Consider the following 18,970-nt stretch of genomic DNA (forward strand, 5'->3'; position numbering starts at 1 on the left):
TCAGAGCGCGCGCCACACGCACACACACTGCATTACTTAGATGTGAATAAAACGGCATGGTCACTAAAATGTATAATTAGGCCTACAACAACAAAACAATGTGATTGCTTTGATGTAGCAACATGGCATGTTCTAATTAAAATCATTTGCAATTATTGTTTATGATACTGCAGTCCTTCGGTCTCTTGAAAGGAACACTTTTAATGTTTCATATCAGTTTATCTCTGATAAGACTAGGCTACTTCCATCTGCTTTGGGGTGCATGCAAACAGCAATATAACTTCCCACGTCATTCCGTGGAAACGTAGGCTAGCCTACAACCTGAGTGGCAATAGTTGATTGTTGTATTAACAGTAAAGAAAGCACACCGATTTGTGTTTGCGTCATGTCTATTCAAATTGGCCAGGTCTTATTGGTAAAATGACAATTTGTTTGAGGACACGATAGACTGCGTGCTATCCGTTGACAAAATTTTTTAAGTTATTTACTTGAATTGGTGGGTGAGTAGGCCCAGCATGTCTGTTGTAAGGCATATTTGTCCCTCGTGTGTTTTGCTGCCTTCTCACTCCTCAGCTCACTCCTTCCTTCCCTCTGGTAAACATGGTTGCAGACAACCCAGACCATATCGAGTGCTAACCGGTTTCAAAGTCACAAGGGTGACACCTAGCGTCCTTTTGCCGCTTGGCTCGGTTATTGACATTGACCCGACTACATTTATGTCAAACATTTTGCCTATTGTTAAATTGCTGCATTATTTTCTCATTGTCGCAGACCAACTTGCTCTGAGATATGCGGTTATTTTGCTTTTCAGTGTTTTATTCAGTTTAGAGGTAATTTGTTTCATTCATTGTTTTTATTAGGCCTACAGGTGTTTATTGTTTTGTCATTATGGTTTTTCATTATCGCCATATCTGTCCTGTATGCTTGAATAGACATGTTTTGTATTCCTCATATCTTACTTGAGATGTTCTGAAAATTAAAAATAGCCAAACATCAAAAAACTATTATACCATATTTCTGGAATACAACACACTAACAGTTGTGGCTATTTTACATTTATTTTCATATTTATTATTTCCAAGCCTCAAACAGCCATCCCATTCCAGATGGGGATAACTGTTATATTCGAACTACAAGCTGTACATTCCAATGTGGAAGTTGCCAAAACACTGGTTGCATGTGAAATACAGTATGAATCACAGTACCTTTCACAGTCATATGCCATGTGAAAAAAGAGGCTCTACTAACACACTAATCCCTATAGATCTGTAACATTATGTGGATATAGAAAGTGCTTGATGGATAGATTTTATTTTTGTTTTGAGATATTTTACATAAAAAACTGCCAAAACTGCCAACAAACTGGCTACTCTCTTCTCTTTTAGTCATGATAAGCAAAACAAGCTTTCAGAAAAAAGTACCTTCAGAAAGTATTCATACCCATTGACTTATTCCAAAATGTGTTGTGTTAGCCTGAATTCAAAATGGATTAAATATATAGTTTTTCTCACCCATCTAGACACAATACCTCACAATGACAAAGTGAAAACGTATTTTTTGAAAAGTTAGCAAATTTATAAAAAATGTAATACGGTAAAATCTACTGTAATATACATAAGTATTCACACCCCTGAGTCAATACATGTTTGCATCACCTTTTGCAGCAATTAGAGCTGTTAGTCGTTCTGGGTAAGTTTGTAAGTGCTTTGAACACCTGAATTGTACAATATTTGAACATTATTATGAATACAATTATTTAACCTCTGTCAAGTTGGTTGTTGATCATTGCTAGACAGCCATTTTCAAATCTTGCCATAGATTTTCAAGACTATTTAAATCAAAACTGTAACTAGGCCACTCAGGAACATTCCATGTTGTCTTGGTAAGCAACTGCAGTGTACGGTTGAAGTCGGAAGTTTACATACCCCTTAGCCAAATACATTTCAACTCAGTTTTTCACAATTCCTGACATTTAATCCTCGTAAAAAATCCCTGTCTTAGGTCAGTTAGGATCACCACTTTATTTTAAGAATGTGAAATGTCAGAATAATAGTAGAGAGTGATTTATTTCAGCTTTTATTTCTTTCATCACATTCCCAGTGGGTCAGAAGTTTACATACACTCAATTAGTATTTGGTAGCATTGCCTTTAAATTGTTTAACTTGGGTCAAATGTTTCGGGTAGCCTTCCACAAGCTTCCCACAATAAATTGGGTGAATTTTGGCCCATTCCTCCTGACAGAGCTGGTGTAACAGTCAGGTTTGTAGGCCCCCTTACCAGCACACACTTTTTTAGTTCTGCCCACACATTTTCCATGGGATTGAGGTCATGGCTTTGTGATGGCCACTCCAATACCTTGACTTTGTTGTCCTTAAGCCATTTTGCCACAACTTTGGAAGTATGCTTGGGGTCATTGTTCAATTGGAAGACCCATTTGCGAAAAGCTTTAACTTCCTGACTGATGTTTTGAGATGTTGCTTCAACATATCCACATCATTTTCCCTCCTCATGCCATTTACTTTGTGAAGTGCACCAGACCCTCCTGCAGCAAAGCAACCCCACAACATGATGCTGCCACCTCCGTGCTTACATTTTTTACATTTTAGTCATTTAGCAGACGCTCTTATCCAGAGCGACTTACAGTAGTGAATGCATACATTTCATACATTTTTTTTCTGTGCTGGCCCCCCGTGGGAATCGAACCCACAACCCTGGCGTTGCAAACACCATGCTCTACCAACTGAGCTACAGGGAAGGCTGTGCTTCACAGATGGGATGGTGTTCTTCGGCTTGCAAGCCTCCCCCTTCTTCCTCCAAACATAACGGTGGACATCATGGCCAAACAGTTCTATTTTTGTTTCATCAGACCAGAGGACATTTTTCCAAAAAGTACGATCTTTGTCCCCATATGCAGTTGCAAACCATAGTCTGTTTCTTTTATGGAGGTTTTGGAGCAGTGGCTTCTTCCTTGCTGAGCAGCCTTTCAGGTTATGTCAATATAGGACTCGTTTTACTGTGGATATAGATACTTTTGTACCTGTTTCTTCCAGAATCTTCACAAGGTCCTTTGCTGTTATTCTGGGATTGATTTGCACCTTTCGCACCAAAGTCAATCAAGTCAATCAAATTGATTTATAAAGTCCTTCTTACATCAGCTGATGTAACAAAGTGCTGTACAGAAACCCAGCCTAAAACCCCAAACAGCAAGCAATGCAGGTGTAGAAGCACGGTGGCTAGGAAAAATTCACTAGAAAGGCCAGAACCTAGGAAGAAACCTAGAGAGGAAGCAGGCTACGAGGGGTGGCCAGTCCTCTTCTGGCTGTGCCAAAAGTACGTTAATCTCTAGGAGACAGAGCACGTCTCCTTCCTGAATGGTATGACGGCTGTGTCGTCCCATGGTGTTTATACTTTCGTACTATTGTTTGTACAGATGAACGTGGTACCTTCAGGCATTTGGAAATTGCTCCAAAGGATGAACCAGACTTGTGGAAGTCTACAATTTTTTTTCTGAGGTCTTGGCTGATTTCTTTTGATTTTCCCATGATGTCAAGCAAAGAGGTACTGAGTTTGAAGGTATGCCTTGAAATACATCCACAGGTACACCTCTAATTGACTAAAATTATGTCACTTAGCCTATCAGAAGCTTCTAAAGCCATGACACAATTTCCTGGAATTTTCCAAGCTGTTTCAATGCACAGTCAACTTAGTGTATGTAAACTTCTGACCCACTGGAATTGTGATACAGTGAATTATAAGTGAAATAATCTCTCTGTAAACAGTTGTTGGAAAAATGACTTGTGTCATGCACAAAGTAGATGTCCTAACCGACATGCCAAAACTATAGTTTGTTAACAATACATTTGTGGAGTGGTTGAAAAACGAGTTTTAATGACTCCAACCTAAGTGTATGTAAACTTCTGACTTCAACTGTATATTTGGCCTTGTGTTTTAGGTTATTTTCCTGCTGAAAGGTGAATGTGTCTACCAGTGTCTGTAGGAAAGCAGACTGAACCAGGGTTTCCTCTAGGATTTCTGTGCTTAGCACTCTTCCGTTTCTTTTCATCCTAAAAAACTCCCTAGTCCTTGCCGATGACAAGCATACCCATACGATGATCCAGCCTCCCCATGCTTGAAAATATGGAGAGTGGTACTCAGTGATGTGTTGTCTTGGATTTGCCCCAAACATAACGCTTTCTATTCAGGACATAAAGTTAATTTCTTTGCCACATTTTTTGCAGTTTTACTTTTGTTCCTTATTGCAAACAGGATTCATGTTTTGTAAAAGTTTTATTCTGAACAGGCTTCCTTATTTTTACTCTGTCAATTGGGTTAGTATTGTGGCGTAACTACAGTGTTGTTGATCCATCCTCAGTTTTCTGCTATCACAGCGATTAAACTCTTCAACAGTTTTAAAGTCACCGTTGGCCTCATGGTGAAATCCCTGAGCTATTTCTTCCTCTCCAGCATCTGAGTTAGGAAGGATGTCTGTATCTTTGTAGTGACTGGGTGTATGGATACACAATCCAAAGTGTAACTAATACCTTCACCATGCTCAAAGAGATATTCAATGTCTGCTTTAAAAAAAAAATGTACCCATCCATTACCCTACCAATAGGTGCCCTTTGCAAAGTATTGAACAACTTCCCTGGTCTTTGTGGTTGAATCTGTGTTTGAAAGTCACTGCTCTACTGAGGGACCTTACAGATAATTGTATGTGTTGGGTACGGAGATGAGGTAGTCATTAAAAAATAATGTTAAACACTATTATTGCACACAGAGTGAGTCCATACCAACTTACTATGTTGGTTAGTAGCCCTTTCCTGCAGTCAATTACCAAAAATGACCTCTTTGGCCTCAAGGGTGGCATTCTATTAATATTTCATAATTAATAAAGATTATTGACAAAAAACAACAACTAAAATCCAGTATTTCTATGTCAAAGTATTTTTTTTAAATATTTCAGTCTTCTGTGATGCATATAATGTGTAATTTTGGGATGAAAACTCTAAATTGAATACATTTCAACTCTATAGCTGACATGTTACAGGTATCTTCTTTTCTCAAGCCCATAACCATGTGTGTGAGGTGTATACTTTTGTTTCAAAGTAGATTTGAATAAGACTACCAATAATCACTCTTTGTGACCATGATGGCTAAGGGCTGTTCTTAGAAATGATGCAACGCTGAGTGCCTGGATACAGCCCTTAGTCGTAGCATATTGGCCATATACCACAAACCCCCAAGTTGCCTTATTGCTATTATAAACTGGTTACCAACGTAATTAGAGCAGTAAAAATAAATGTTTCGCCATACCTGTGGTATACAGTCTGATATACCATGGCTGTCAGCCAATCAGTATTCAGGGCTCAAACCACCCAGTTCATAGTAGAGTACATTGCTGGTGCTTTTACAAGACATAAGACACTGGGTGGATTCTGAAGCTAGATACAATACATTTTTAATGGACAGGGAATTAAAACAACCATAGGTGGTGGTGGGGCTTTTTACTCAAGGCTTTTATTTAAAACATGTTGCATAGTAAAGGTCGGCAAATCAGCCAGAGGATTTTATACTGTATAATATTCCATTTGAAATTGTGCAGAGGTTGATAAACAAAGTTGCTATGTCATAGGAGAGTGGAAGGGAAACAAATCAATAATTTCAGTAGGCTAGCCACTCTGTCTCCATGAAAGTGGTGGCATATAACATAGGTGATGAGTAATAGAGGGGAGCAGACTACTGGACACATTACATTAATTTGTTTGTCCTTTTGATTTTAATGATGAGTGCTTTTTTTAGTGGTTGTAAACATAACTGTTTACATTTATCGTTGTCGTTTTATCTGTATAATTTGGTCAAAGCAATATATTGATTTCAGACACTAATCTACTAACCTACTGTATATCCTTCTCTATCATCTAAGAGGAGATGATGGTGATTGACTAGGCTACTTCTCCCTTCATTATTAGTATGTATTGTTTGAAAGTACAATTACCCAGAAACCTCCAGCTCTCATGAACAAAGTGTCCATGAAAATGTGTTTCTCCACAGCCACAGATATTGGACCACATGTGGAGCACCCCTACAGTGCATGTGGGGGGGAGGGGGGGGGGGGGTGTTACTTGTTTGCAGTTAAAGGAACACCATACCTGATGGTCTTGACGCACACCTAGATTTAATAAATTTGTGCTAATAATAGATTGGAATACATACATTGAGTCCCATTCAGGCTTTCATAGAGATAGATATAGGTCTTTGTCGCTCTCTGTTGTATTAAAAAACACATTTAGGAAATGTGTACTCTCTCTCCATCATTCTTAAAAATGTGCTCTACCTTTGACAGACAGAATACAAGGGTTTTGTTGATCTTGCGATATGTAGTGATGCATACGAATTGGGTTTTATCCATCTCGGCTCTATTCTTTTTAATGGAACAGAAATGACCATCAAAGGGAGCGAGGTACACTTGCTGTTGTGCGGAGACTGAGACAGTCAGATGGGTTCTGCTGTGACGATAGACTGAAGTGGGGAGATGAGATGGCTCGCTGTCAGAAAATGTAGAGACTTGACTGCACCTAGATGCTTTGAAGCCGGGGAGAAGAAAAGTTGCTAATCAGAGATGACAAAGGCTGTTACGGTCCTTCTCAAAGGGTTGGAAGTGTTTGAGGCTGCTCAGAAGTTTTTCTTTGTACTTTTATAGTGTACCACCATTGCTGACATTTGTTTGTTGCTCTCTGCACTGTTATCACCTCTTTCTAACCCTATGTGAAGTAAAGCATTGTGGAGCATGATGACGGACAGATGGTAGCAAAAGCTAGGCTAGTTAGAGTGAAGGGGAGCATATATTATACTTTTTTGCCCGGAAGACTTGAACCTCCACAGTTCAAAGTACAGAGAGAATGATTGATTTTGTCTCTCAATTTTTTTCTCTCCACCAAGGCATGTCTGCATGGCACACGCTTCTGTAGTCTGACTCCTCTGTCCCTGCTGCTTGGTTCGAAAGGAATAGCTGAGTCCCTCTGACGCTGCGTTGGCACAATCCTCACCCCTCGCCGCACAGCCCACCCCACCTGTCCATGCTGGTCTGCCCGCTGAAGCTTGGCCTGCACTCAGACACACGCCTTACAGGTAGCTAGCAGAAGACAGAGACCGACAGTGGAGCGTTGTTTCGGAACGAGCAAGATGGTTGTGCTTGTTTTGACTTTTAGAACGACCTTATTATTAGTCTTCATCCACACAGCATAGCGAGAAATGTATTCCCCCTCACTGCCCTGGCCAGATGCTGAAGGCAAACGAAGTGACAGGCTTATTCTGGCTACGGGCCCTGTCCGTTAATAATGTTATGCCTTCCACTCCACGCTATGGCGACTGTGATGATACATCCGTTAATATCTCCTCTACTCTTTTTATCAGAGGGCACAGTCCTAAAAGCACTGGTATAAGTTGGATAAAAATGTTTTTTTTTCTTATGCTAATATAACCAAGCATGTTGTTGGTTTTTCCCCAGTCCTAGAAGCACTGCTAGGTGGATTCCAGTCGGAAACTATACTGCTCAAAAAAATAAAGGGAACACTAAAATAACACATCCTAGATCTGAATGAATGAAATAATCTTATTAAATACTTTTTTCTTTACATAGTTGAATGTGCTGACAACAAAATCACACAAAAATAATCAATGGAAATCCAATTTATCAACCCATGGAGGTCTGGATTTGGAGTCACACTCAAAATTAAAGTGGAAAACCACACTACAGGCTGATCCAACTTTGATGTAATGTCCTTAAAACAAGTCAACATGAGGCTCAGTAGTGTGTGTGGCCTCCACGTGCCTGTATGACCTCCCTACAACGCCTGGGCATGCTCCTGATGAGGTGGCGGATGGTCTCCTGAGGGATCTCCTCCCAGACCTGGACTAAAGCATCTGTGGTGCAACGTGGCGTTGGTGGATGGAGCGAGACATGATGTCCCAGATGTGCTCAATTGGATTCAGGTCTGGGGAACGGGCGGGCCAGTCCATAGCATCAATGCCTTCCTCTTGCAGGAACTGCTGACACACTCCAGCCACATGAGGTCTAGCATTGTCTTGCATTAGGAGGAACCCAGGGCCAACCGCACCAGCATATGTTCTCACAAGGGGTCTGAGGATCTCATCTCGGTACCTAATGGCAGTCAGGCTACCTCTGGCGAGCACATGGAGGGCTGTGCAGCCCCCCAAAGAAATGCCACCCCACACCATGACTGACCCACCGCCAAACCAGTCTTGCTGGAGGATGTTGCAGGCAGCAGAACGTTCTCCACGGCGTCTCCAGACTCTGTCACATGTGCTCAGTGTGAACCTGCTTTCATCTGTGAAGAGCACAGGGCGCCAGTGGGGAATTTGCCAATCTTGGAGTTCTCTGGCAAATGCCAAACGTCCTGCACGGTGTTGGGCTGTATGCACAACCCCCACCTGTGGACGTCAGGCCCTCATACCACCCTCATGGAGTCTGTTTCTGACCGTTTGAGCAGACACATGCACATTTGTGGCCTGCTGGAGGTCATTTTGCAGGGCTCTGACAGTGCTCCTCCTGCTCCTCCTTGCACAAAGGCGGAGGTAGCGGTCCTGCTGCTGGGTTGTTGCCCTCCTACGGCCTCCTCCACGTCTCCTGATGTACTGGCCTGTCACTTGGTAGTGCCTCCATGCTCTGGACACTATGCTGACAGACACAGCAAACCTTCTTGCCACAGCTCGCATTGATGTGCCATCCTGGATGAGCTGCACTACCTGAGCCACTTGTGTGGGTTGTAGACTCCGTCTCATGCTACCACTAGAGTGAAAGCACCGCCAGCATTCAAAAGTGACCAAAACATCAGCCAGGAAGCATAGGAACTGAGAAGTGGTCTGTGGTCACCACCTGCAGAACCAGTCCTTTATTGGGGGTGTCTTGCTAATTGTCTATCATTTCCACCTGTTGTCTACTCCATTTGCACAACAGCATGTGAAATTTATTGTCAATCAGTGTTGCTTCCTAAGTGGACAGTTTGATTTCACAGAAGAGTGATTGACTTGGAGTTACATTGTGTTGTTTAAGTGTTCCCTTTATTTTTTTGAGCAGTGTATATACAATGACAGACTGACCAGGTGAATCCAGGTGAAAGCTATGATCCCTTATTGACGTCACTTGTTAACCTGTCTGGGCTAGGGGGCAGTATTTTCACGCCCGGATAAAAAACGTACCAGATTTAAACTGGTTACTACTCTTGCCAGAAACGAGAATATGCATATTATTAGTTGATTTGGATAGAAAACACTCTAAAGTTTCTAAAACTGTTTGAATGGTGTCTGTGAGTATAACAGAACTCATATGGCAGGCAAAAACCTGAGAAGATTCCAAGCGAATTTGTAGTTCTGCTTTTGCTTGTCTATCGAAACTACAGTATCCGTGGGTTTATGTTGCACTTTCTAAGGCTTCCATTGGCTCTCTAAAGCCGCCAGAAAGTGGATTGGGGCGTCACCTGTCTCTGGGCAAAGTATAGTAACTCTGTATGTCAGTGGTCTGCCTGAGGACAAAGGGAATGGAAATGTACGTTCACGAGACCTCGCCATTTTTTCTCTTCCTTTTGAATGAATACAGCATTGTCCGGTTGGAATATTATCGCTATTTTCCGAGAAAAATACCATAAAATTGATTTTAAAGAACGTTTGACATGCTTTTAAGTACGGTAAAGGAACATTTTGAAATTTTTTGTCTTGAAATGCGCTCACGCGTTACCCTTTTGGATAGTGACCTGAACGCACGAACAAAACGGGGATATTTGCACATACCTTTGGACTATTTGGAACAAAAACAACATTTGTTGTGGAAGTAGCAGTCCTGGGAGTGCATTCTGACGAAGAACAGCAAAGTTAATCCAATTTTTCTAATAGTAATTCTGAGTTTAGGTTGCCCCGAAGTTGGCGGGTGTCAAATTAGCTAGCCGTGATGGCTGAGCTATGTACTCAGAATATTGCAAAATGTGCTTTCGCCGAAAAGCTATTTTAAAATCTGACATAGCGATTGCATAAAGGAGTTCTGTATCTATAATTCTTAAAATAATTGTTATGTATTTTGTCAGTTTTGGGTGGGAATGCTAGTTCTGAACATCACATGCCAATGTAAAAAGCTGTTTTTTGATATAAATATGAACTTTATTGAACAAAACATGCATGTATTGTATAACATAATGTCCTAGGAGTGTCATCTGATGAAGATTGTCAAAGGTTAGTGCTGCATTTAGCTGTGTTTTGGGTTTTTGTGACATATATGCTTGCTTGAAAAATGGCTGTGTGGTTATTTGTGTCTATGTACTCTCCGAACATAATCTAATGTTTTGCTTTCGCTGTAAAGCCTTTTTGAAATCAGACAATGTGGTTAGATTAACGAGAGTCTTGTCTTTAAAATGGTGTAAAATAGTCGTATGTTTGAAAAATAGAAATTATTGCATTTGAGGTTTTCGTATTTCGCGCCACGCTATTCTACTGGCTGATGAATAGAGAGGGACGCTGACGTCCCACTGGCCCAGAGAGGTTAAATCCACTTCAATCAGAGTGAATGAAGGGGAGGAGACGGGTTAAAGAACAATTTTAAAAACTCGAGACAATTGTGTATGTGTGCCATTCAGAGGGTGAATGGGCAAGACAAAAGACTTTAAGTGCCTTTGAACGGGTTATGGTAGTAGGTGCCAGGCACACCGATGTGTCAAGAACTGAAACGCTGCTGGGTTTTCACTCTCAACAGTCCATGCCCTGAAGAATTGAGACTGTTCTGAGGGCAAAATGGGGGGGGGGGGGGTGCAATTCAATATTAGGAAGGTGTTCCTAATGTTAGGTATACTCAGTGTATGTCAGCGTAACAGTGATGTTGTTTTGCCACAGACTCCAGTTAGATAACAAAATTCTATTTTTTTCCTCAATATGTCACTATAACTGGGCTGTTGTCCTTTGTCAATTTTATGATGTTTTTTTTTTTTGTATTATGAGGTTGACAATAAGCCATGGTCTGGATGGAAGCTTGTTGATGATGAAAGGCACAGGGAGTTCATCCTCGCTTGGTGTCCCTCACCCAACGGTAATACCACACTTCTCTGTGTGGCGCTCAGGGTGGGAATGAAGTGGATGTATTTGTGTTTGATGGCATGTGACTATTACATTCAGAGTAGTATATGTGATGCAATCCATTTATGGTCTTTGCACCCTATTCCCTATTATCCAGGGGTTTGTTAGCATCCCATTCCACTGGGCAAAAACTGGTTGCATCAGCATTTTTTCCATGTAATACATTATTTATTTATTTTCTACTTTGAATTCATGTTAGTTGACATCTCAGCTAAATGTACATCAAAACTATATGTTGAAATGACGTCTATGCCCAGTGGGATGGCTGGCGTTGACACACAATGTGGCTTTCTCTGCCCGTCATTGGCACGGCAACCAGCAACCAGTACATTTGCATTTCAGTTTGATTTGGATGTTTCTCTTATCAAATATGTCATGGATTACTGGAACCGTGCTCTCGCAGGTTTAGTGATCCAAATGTTATCCCCTCTATCCCCTATTGTTTTGGCACAGGATGGGAATTATGTGCAGATGGTATTTGTATGGGAATGGCTCTATGGCTCTTTAGATTGGGAATGAGATGCAAATGAATAAAGAAATATTGGTGAGTCTGTGTGTTTGAAATGTCCAGGAGGGTTGGTAGGGTTCCTGGTCATCAAACGCTTCCGTGATTAAATACTGTATCTGGTTTGTCGATATTTAAAGCAGTTAATAATTAGTCATCGAAAAATCTATTTGCTTCTGAAAGGAAACATGTTTAAGAGAAATATGTTCTATTTGTGCATGATTCATCAGAATATTTATGCGTTAGATGACAATTAACAAAACGATGCAGTCTTCCTAATGGTAATGGCTTAATGTTCTTCTACAACTGTTAAACTTAGAAGATGTTGGACTAATTAACCACTATTGTATCTAACCCCCTACCCCATAATTGTTGAATTAGCTCTTTCTTGTAGTCAATGTGCAATTATCTGGCCTTGAAAGTTTACCAAATGAAAATATTGGATTTCATAACTTATTCATCTGACAAAAGACAGGTTAGAGTATAGTGAATTATGTGTTTTGGCATATCGATTCATTTAAAATAAACTATTTTCATTGAAGCCATTTAGTTTTCTCATCGATGTATCTCTTCTTCCTCTAATCATTTCAGCTAGGCCCTTATTTTAGTACACATTGCAAAAAAGGGAATTCTAAGCAAGCCGAAATATCTTATCTTATTTCAAGATATTTTACCCTAATAAGACGATTTAGGAAAAATATATAGAAAAATATGTTAAAATAAAATAGTTACTTTTATTTAGCTGTTTTAAGGTTAAAATAACCTAAATTATCTGCCATTGACGTTAGATAATTTAGCTTGGTAAGAAAAAACAACAAACACATTATAAGTGAAATATCACTCAGTATAACATATTTCGGCTGGCTTAGATTTCATTTTTTGCAGTGCAGGTCAATAATGCCATGAATCAGGACCCAACTCAGAATGAGTTTGCCCTATTTATGTCTGCTAGCCCTGAATAGACCCCATGTTATTGCTTTGCCTGTGTATTTGAACCCTGATATTTTGCATTCCTCCAACCGGTTCCCTAGCATTTAGCACAATAGGCCCAATCACACACACAATGCAGTCCCAGAGATTTAGATTTTGATCAGATTACCCCTATGTGCAAAATCAGTAGGCTTTGTTGTGAGGGACACGGCACCTGAAAAGAAAGCCACACAAACACATCGTCCTGAATGCTCAACGACCCGGTTCTATAGTCATATAGGGTGTGGTGTTCACCTGGTGCACGCACAATTCAATTAGCTTTGTGCTCTGTGTTTATTCAGTGTCACCCTCCCTGATTAATTGGGTAACATGGAGCATGGTAACACCTAAAACAGAATCAGGCCTGGGTGGGGAATGCCTCTCTGTCTGATAGCATCTCCATGACCCACAACGGGAGCGCTTATCTCCACATCCCCTCGGGTGTGTTTACAGCTTTTTTTCTAGTCAAGACAAATTAGCGCTCCACTATCAATTGTGTTCCTCTTAGATGCAGAAATGTGGATGTTGGTAGCATAGAGATACATTTCATAATATTGCATTATTTTTAAATCTATGGAAGGTAGATACTATTATAGTCTCTCTATGTATCTGTACTGATCCATGAGCTCATTTAAAGGCCACACAAGTTAAAGGCCATAGACAGGAAATGAAGGATAAAGAGGTCATTGACATGAGCCTAACTACAGTACAAGAGCAAAGTATACTGATTAGTGGCTATATCTGCCAGCATGTGTAAGTGTGTTTGTGAATTGATATGTATTTACGGCACCGGGGACTTAAGTCTGAGAAACATATTGACTGTGTTTATTTTCCTCCCTAAATCTGTCTCTATCTAATCTAATATCTAAATATCTAGTTTATGAGCAGCTGCTGTGGCTGATTTACATCCCCAGTAATACTCTAAATCCCTCCCTAGTCTCAGTTGGCTATTGTGTGGCTTATCAGGAGGACAAGAGGTTATAGTGACAGGGGATAACCCCCCCCCTCTGTCTTTGACACTGGGGATTGTTAGCATTTCATTGAAAGTGGAAAAGCTTTGTTGATATTTTCTTGCCTCATAATACCTCTGATGAATGATGACCTTTCACCTTTCCACTGTCCACAGCACTGTGGTTAACACAAGTGGGGGGGAGCCCCCACGCCCGCAGCTTTTGGCCCACACGTATGTTTGGCACTTTTGATAAATGCGGTCGCAAGGAGGCCCTCGTGTTTATTGCTTTCCGTAATGTGCCACCGGGCTAGGCGGTAATGCGCTATGATTGTGCCAGATTTAAATGTTTCACTTCATCACCTTTGCCTTCGGACTCCAGCAGGGCTCGAATATACACTTCTGACAGGCTCCGTAAGGCAGGATTAATCAGAACCCCTGTTTATTTCTATAGCACCTTATCAACCAACCATCTTCACTTCTCTGCTAAGAGCCTATTGGTGCTCTAAGCAATGTAGACCTCCCACACTGTGGCAATAATGGATGGTTCACTGAGTATTGGTTATGGGAGATGTGTGTGTGCACACAGAAAATAATGTCATGTTATTTTATCACCATAAAACCTGACAGAGACTGATCTGGCTTAGCATTCAGTGGCGGTGGTGGGGATTGTTTGCGCTGCTATGATTGGCACAGGTCTGCTAACAGCAGAGTAACAGCGTTAGCCCCAGCAGCACTGCAGTCTTTGGGAGGGCTGGACAGTCCCATTTTGTCTTCCCTGAAGGAGGGTTATTAATTGTCCCTATGTTATATGTCGTCTGCCTGCAGAGATGCCGCCTGCGTTTCCCTGACATTCTGAATTCCGAGCGTGTATCCCAGAATGCAATTAGTCTTCCGCCATTGGATAGAGAGACACACACGTCTGCTAGCCTGGCACCCGGCGCTGGAATTAAGGTAAGTGAGGAGAGAAGAAAGAAATTAGTATGGAAATTTGCCCCCTGAAATGCAGCTGGCGATTAAAAGGTGGTTTAGGGTGCATGCCGAGAAGGTGGCAGTTCCCTTTGCAGATATATGAGGTGTAGAAAACAGGAGGATACGGGAAGATTGCTTTCCTTGGGAGACCCATTTTTCCTCCCTTGAAGTGCTGGGGGATTAAGGAAATAGCATATGAAAGGCATGGCATTCTGTTTAGTGTAACCTAATTGCACGTGCAGTATATTGAAAACGTCTGGGGTGGCCAGATTGTATTTTACATCATTGTTTTTTTTAGATGTGTCGGGGCTCAGTTTAGCTCTAATATACGTATGCTTCGGTCTGAACTCATATGGTCCACACAGTTTTATCTGCACTGCAATTGCACCCTTGACCTAATGCCAGATGAGGTAAAGCAGATACAATGACTGTATTTGATACGTTAAAGAGACAAACATCCCATTTTTGCATGCATAGTTCAACAATAGGTCAGAATGCCACAAAGTCAACCCTGCTCTCCTAGATTGTTCTACCTCTTTATCCCCTGTTTTCTCTCCCAGTCGCATTTTAGTTCGCCCACGGTGTGATGCTCTGCATCCTCGAGGCATTTTCTAAATGGATAAACTCACTAATACCCATCTCCCTGGTTTTGGGCCCTCTGGAAATTGCTGGGTCCATTCCTATTGGATTCATTATCTGAGGAAAACGCAGTACCGCCGACGCTCTCGTTCTCTGTGGCTGACGTGAGTAAGACATTTAAGTGTGTTAACCCTCGCAAGGCTGCCGGCCCAGACGGCATTCCTACTCATGTCCTCAGAGCATGTGCAGACCAGCTGGCTGGAGTGTTTACGGACATATTCAATCGCTCGCTATCCCTTTGAGTGCTTTGAGAGGCTAGTTAAGCGATAGGGCAGTCGCCATCATACTACATACTGCCCTGTCCCATCTGGACAAAAGGAACACCTATGTAAGAATGCTGTTCATCAACTACAGCTCAGATTTCAACACCATAGTAGCCTCTAAGCTCATCACTAAGCTCAGGCCCTGAGTCTGAGGTGAAAATAGTATCAAATTGTCAAACTTGAGTAAAAGTAAAGATACCGTAACAGAAAATGACTCAAGTAAATAGGAATCACCCAGTAAAATATTACTGAGTAGAAGACTAAACGTATTTGGTTTTAAATATACTTAAGTATCAAACAATTTTCTTAATTTTTTACGGATAGACGGGCACACTCCAACACTCAGACATAATTTACAAACAAAGCCTTTTTTTTGTGAGTCAGCCAGATCAGAGTCAGTAGGGATGACCAGGGATGTTCTCTGGTTAAGTGTGTGAATTGGACCATTTTCCTGTTCTACTAAGCATTCAAATGTAAGGAGTACTTTTGTGTGTTAGGGAAAATGTAAGGAGTAAAAAGTACATTATTTATTTTAGTAATCCAGTGAAGTGTAGTGAAGTAAAAGTATATATTTTTGAAAATATAAATAGTAAAGTAAAGTAAGTAGTACTTTAAAGTACTTTTACTGAAGTACTTTACACCACTGCTGGGTCTGAACGCCGCCATGAGCAACTGGTTCCTGGACTTCCTGACGGGCCGTTCCCAGGTGGTGAAGGTAGTCAACAACTCCTCCGCTGCACTGATCCTCAACACAGGGGCCCCACAAGTGTGCATGCTCAGCCCTCTCTTGTTCGCCCTGTTCACCCATTACTATGTGGCCATGCACGTCTCCAACTCAATCATCCTGTTTGCAGACGACACTCCAGTGGTAGGCCTGACTACCAACTATGATGAGACAGCCTACAGGGAGGAGGTGAGGGCTCTGGCAGAGTGATGGCAGGAAAATAACCTCTCCCTCAACGTCAACAAAATGAAGAAGCTGATCGTGGACTTCAGGAAACAGCAGAGGAAGCACGCCCCCATCCACGTTGACGGGACCACAGTGGAGAGGGTAAAAAGCGTCAAGTTCCTCGACGTGCAGAGTGACGGCAACCTGAAATGATCCATCCACACAGACAGTGCATTGAAGAAGGCTCAACAGTGCATGTTCAACCTCAGGAGGCTGAAGAAATTTGGCTTGGCCCCTAAGACCCTCACAAACTTCTATAGATGCACCATTGAGAGCATCCTGTCGGCCTATATCACCACCTGGTAGGGCAACTGCTCCGTCCACTACCGCAAGGCTCTCCAGAGGGTGGTGCATACAGCCCAACGCATCATCGGGGGCACACTGCCTGCTCTACAGTGTCACAGGAAGGCCAAGAAGATAATCAAGGACCTCAGCCACCCGAGCCATGGGCTGCTAACCCCACTACCATCTAGAAGGTGGAGACAGTACATGTGCATCACAGCTGGGAATGAAAAACAGCTTCTATCTCCAGGCCATCAGACTGTTAAACAGTCACCACTAGCCGGACTCCACCCAGTACCCTTCCCTGAGCTTCAGTCACTGTTTCTAGATGGCTACCATGCGGTACTCAACCCTGCACCTTAGAGACTGTTGCCCTATGTACATAGTCATTGAACACTGGTCACTTTACTAATGTTTACATACTGTTTAACCCACTTCATATGTCTATACTGTATTTTAGTCAAGGCCTATACTATAAAACTACTGCTGTACACACCTTTTCTATTCATATAATGCCCATTTTCTGGACTCTGACATTGCTCGTTTTAATATTTCAATATTCTTACTTCCTTTCTGTACATTTTTGGGATTTGTATATATTGCCTGTTATTACTGCACTGTTGGAGATAGGAACTTAAGCATTAATTTCAATTCCAAAACGCTATGTATAATATTTCAGAAATGTTGGTAAATTAGCTTTTATTGTCGGAGATTGGTGTGTTTTTTCACAATCTAAATCATGGCATGGGGTTGTTCAATGACAGACATGTAATTGTTTGAAATCTATCACTTGATGGTTTCATTTCAGAGAGACAACTATTTTCCACCATAATTTGCAAATAAATTCATAAAAAATCCTACAATGTGATTTTCTGGAATTCTTTTTCTCATTTTGTCTGTCATAGTTGACGTGTACCTATGATGAAAATTACAGGCCTCTCTCATCTTTTTAAGTGGGAGAACTTGCACAATTGGTGGCTGACTAAATACTTTTTTGCCCCACTGTATATCCAAAAACAGCTTTTTACATTGGCATGTGATGTTCAGAAATTGTATTCCCACCGAAAACTTCCGGTGAATTTACTAAATTACTCATGATAAACGTTGACAAAATACATAAATTATTTTAAGAATTATAGATACAGAACTCCTTTATGCAATCGCTATGTCAGATTTTAAAATAGCTTTTCGGCGAAAGCACATTTTGCAATATTCTGAGTTCATAGCTCAGCCATCACGGCTAGCTATTTTGACACCCGCCAAGTTCGGGGCTCACTAAACTCAGAATTAGTATTAGAAAAATTGGATTACCTTTGCTGTTCTTCGTCAGAATGCACTCCCAGGACTGCTACTTCCACAACAAATGTTGTTTTTGTTCCAAATAATCCATAGTTATGTGCAAATAACTCCGTTTTGTTCGTGCGTTCAGGTTACTATACAAAGGGTAACGCGCGAGCACATTTCGAGACAAAACATTTCAAAATGTTCCATTACCGTACTTAGAAGCATGTCAAACGCGTTTAAAATACATTTTTATAGTATTTGTCTCTTAAAATAGCTATAATATTCCAACCGGACAATGCTGTATTCATTCAAAAAGGAAGAGAAAAAATGGCGAGGTCTCATGAACGCGCATTTCCAATCTCTTAGTCACCAGGCAGTCCACTGACAAACTGTGCTCCTGTACTCTGCCCAGAGACAGGAGATGCCTCAATCCGCTTTCTGAACGCTTTAGAGAGCCAATGGAAGCCTTAGAAAGTGTTACGTAACCCCACAGGCACTGTAGTTTCGATAGAGAAGCAAAAGAAGAACTACAAATTCGCAGACAGGCCACTTCCTGCTTGGAATTTTCTCAGGTTTTTGGCCATATGAGTTCTGTTATACTCACAGACACCATTCAAACAGTTTTAGAAACTTCAGAGTGTTTTCTATCCAAATCTACTAATAATATGCATATTCTCGTTTCTGGGCAAGAGTAGTAACCAGTTTAAATCGGGTACGTTTTTTATCCGGCCGTGAAAATACTGCCCCCATCCCAGACAGGTTAAGTGTGACTTGAATTCTAAATAAATCACCGACAGTGTCACCAGCAAAGCACCATCACACCTCCTCCTCCATGCTTCACAGTGGGAACCACACATGTGGAGATCATCCGTTCACCTACTCTGCGTTTCGCAAAGGCATGGCGGTTGGAACCAAAAATTTCAAATTTGGACTCAGACCAAAGGACAGATTTTCACCAGTCTAATGTCCATTGCTCGTGTTTCTTGGCCCAAGCAAGTCTCTTCTTATTATTGGTGTTAGTA

This window comes from Salmo salar, chromosome 09 (genome assembly GCF_965601325.2).
Source record: "Salmo salar chromosome 09, fSalSal1, whole genome shotgun sequence".
NCBI lineage: Eukaryota > Metazoa > Chordata > Actinopteri > Salmoniformes > Salmonidae > Salmo > Salmo salar.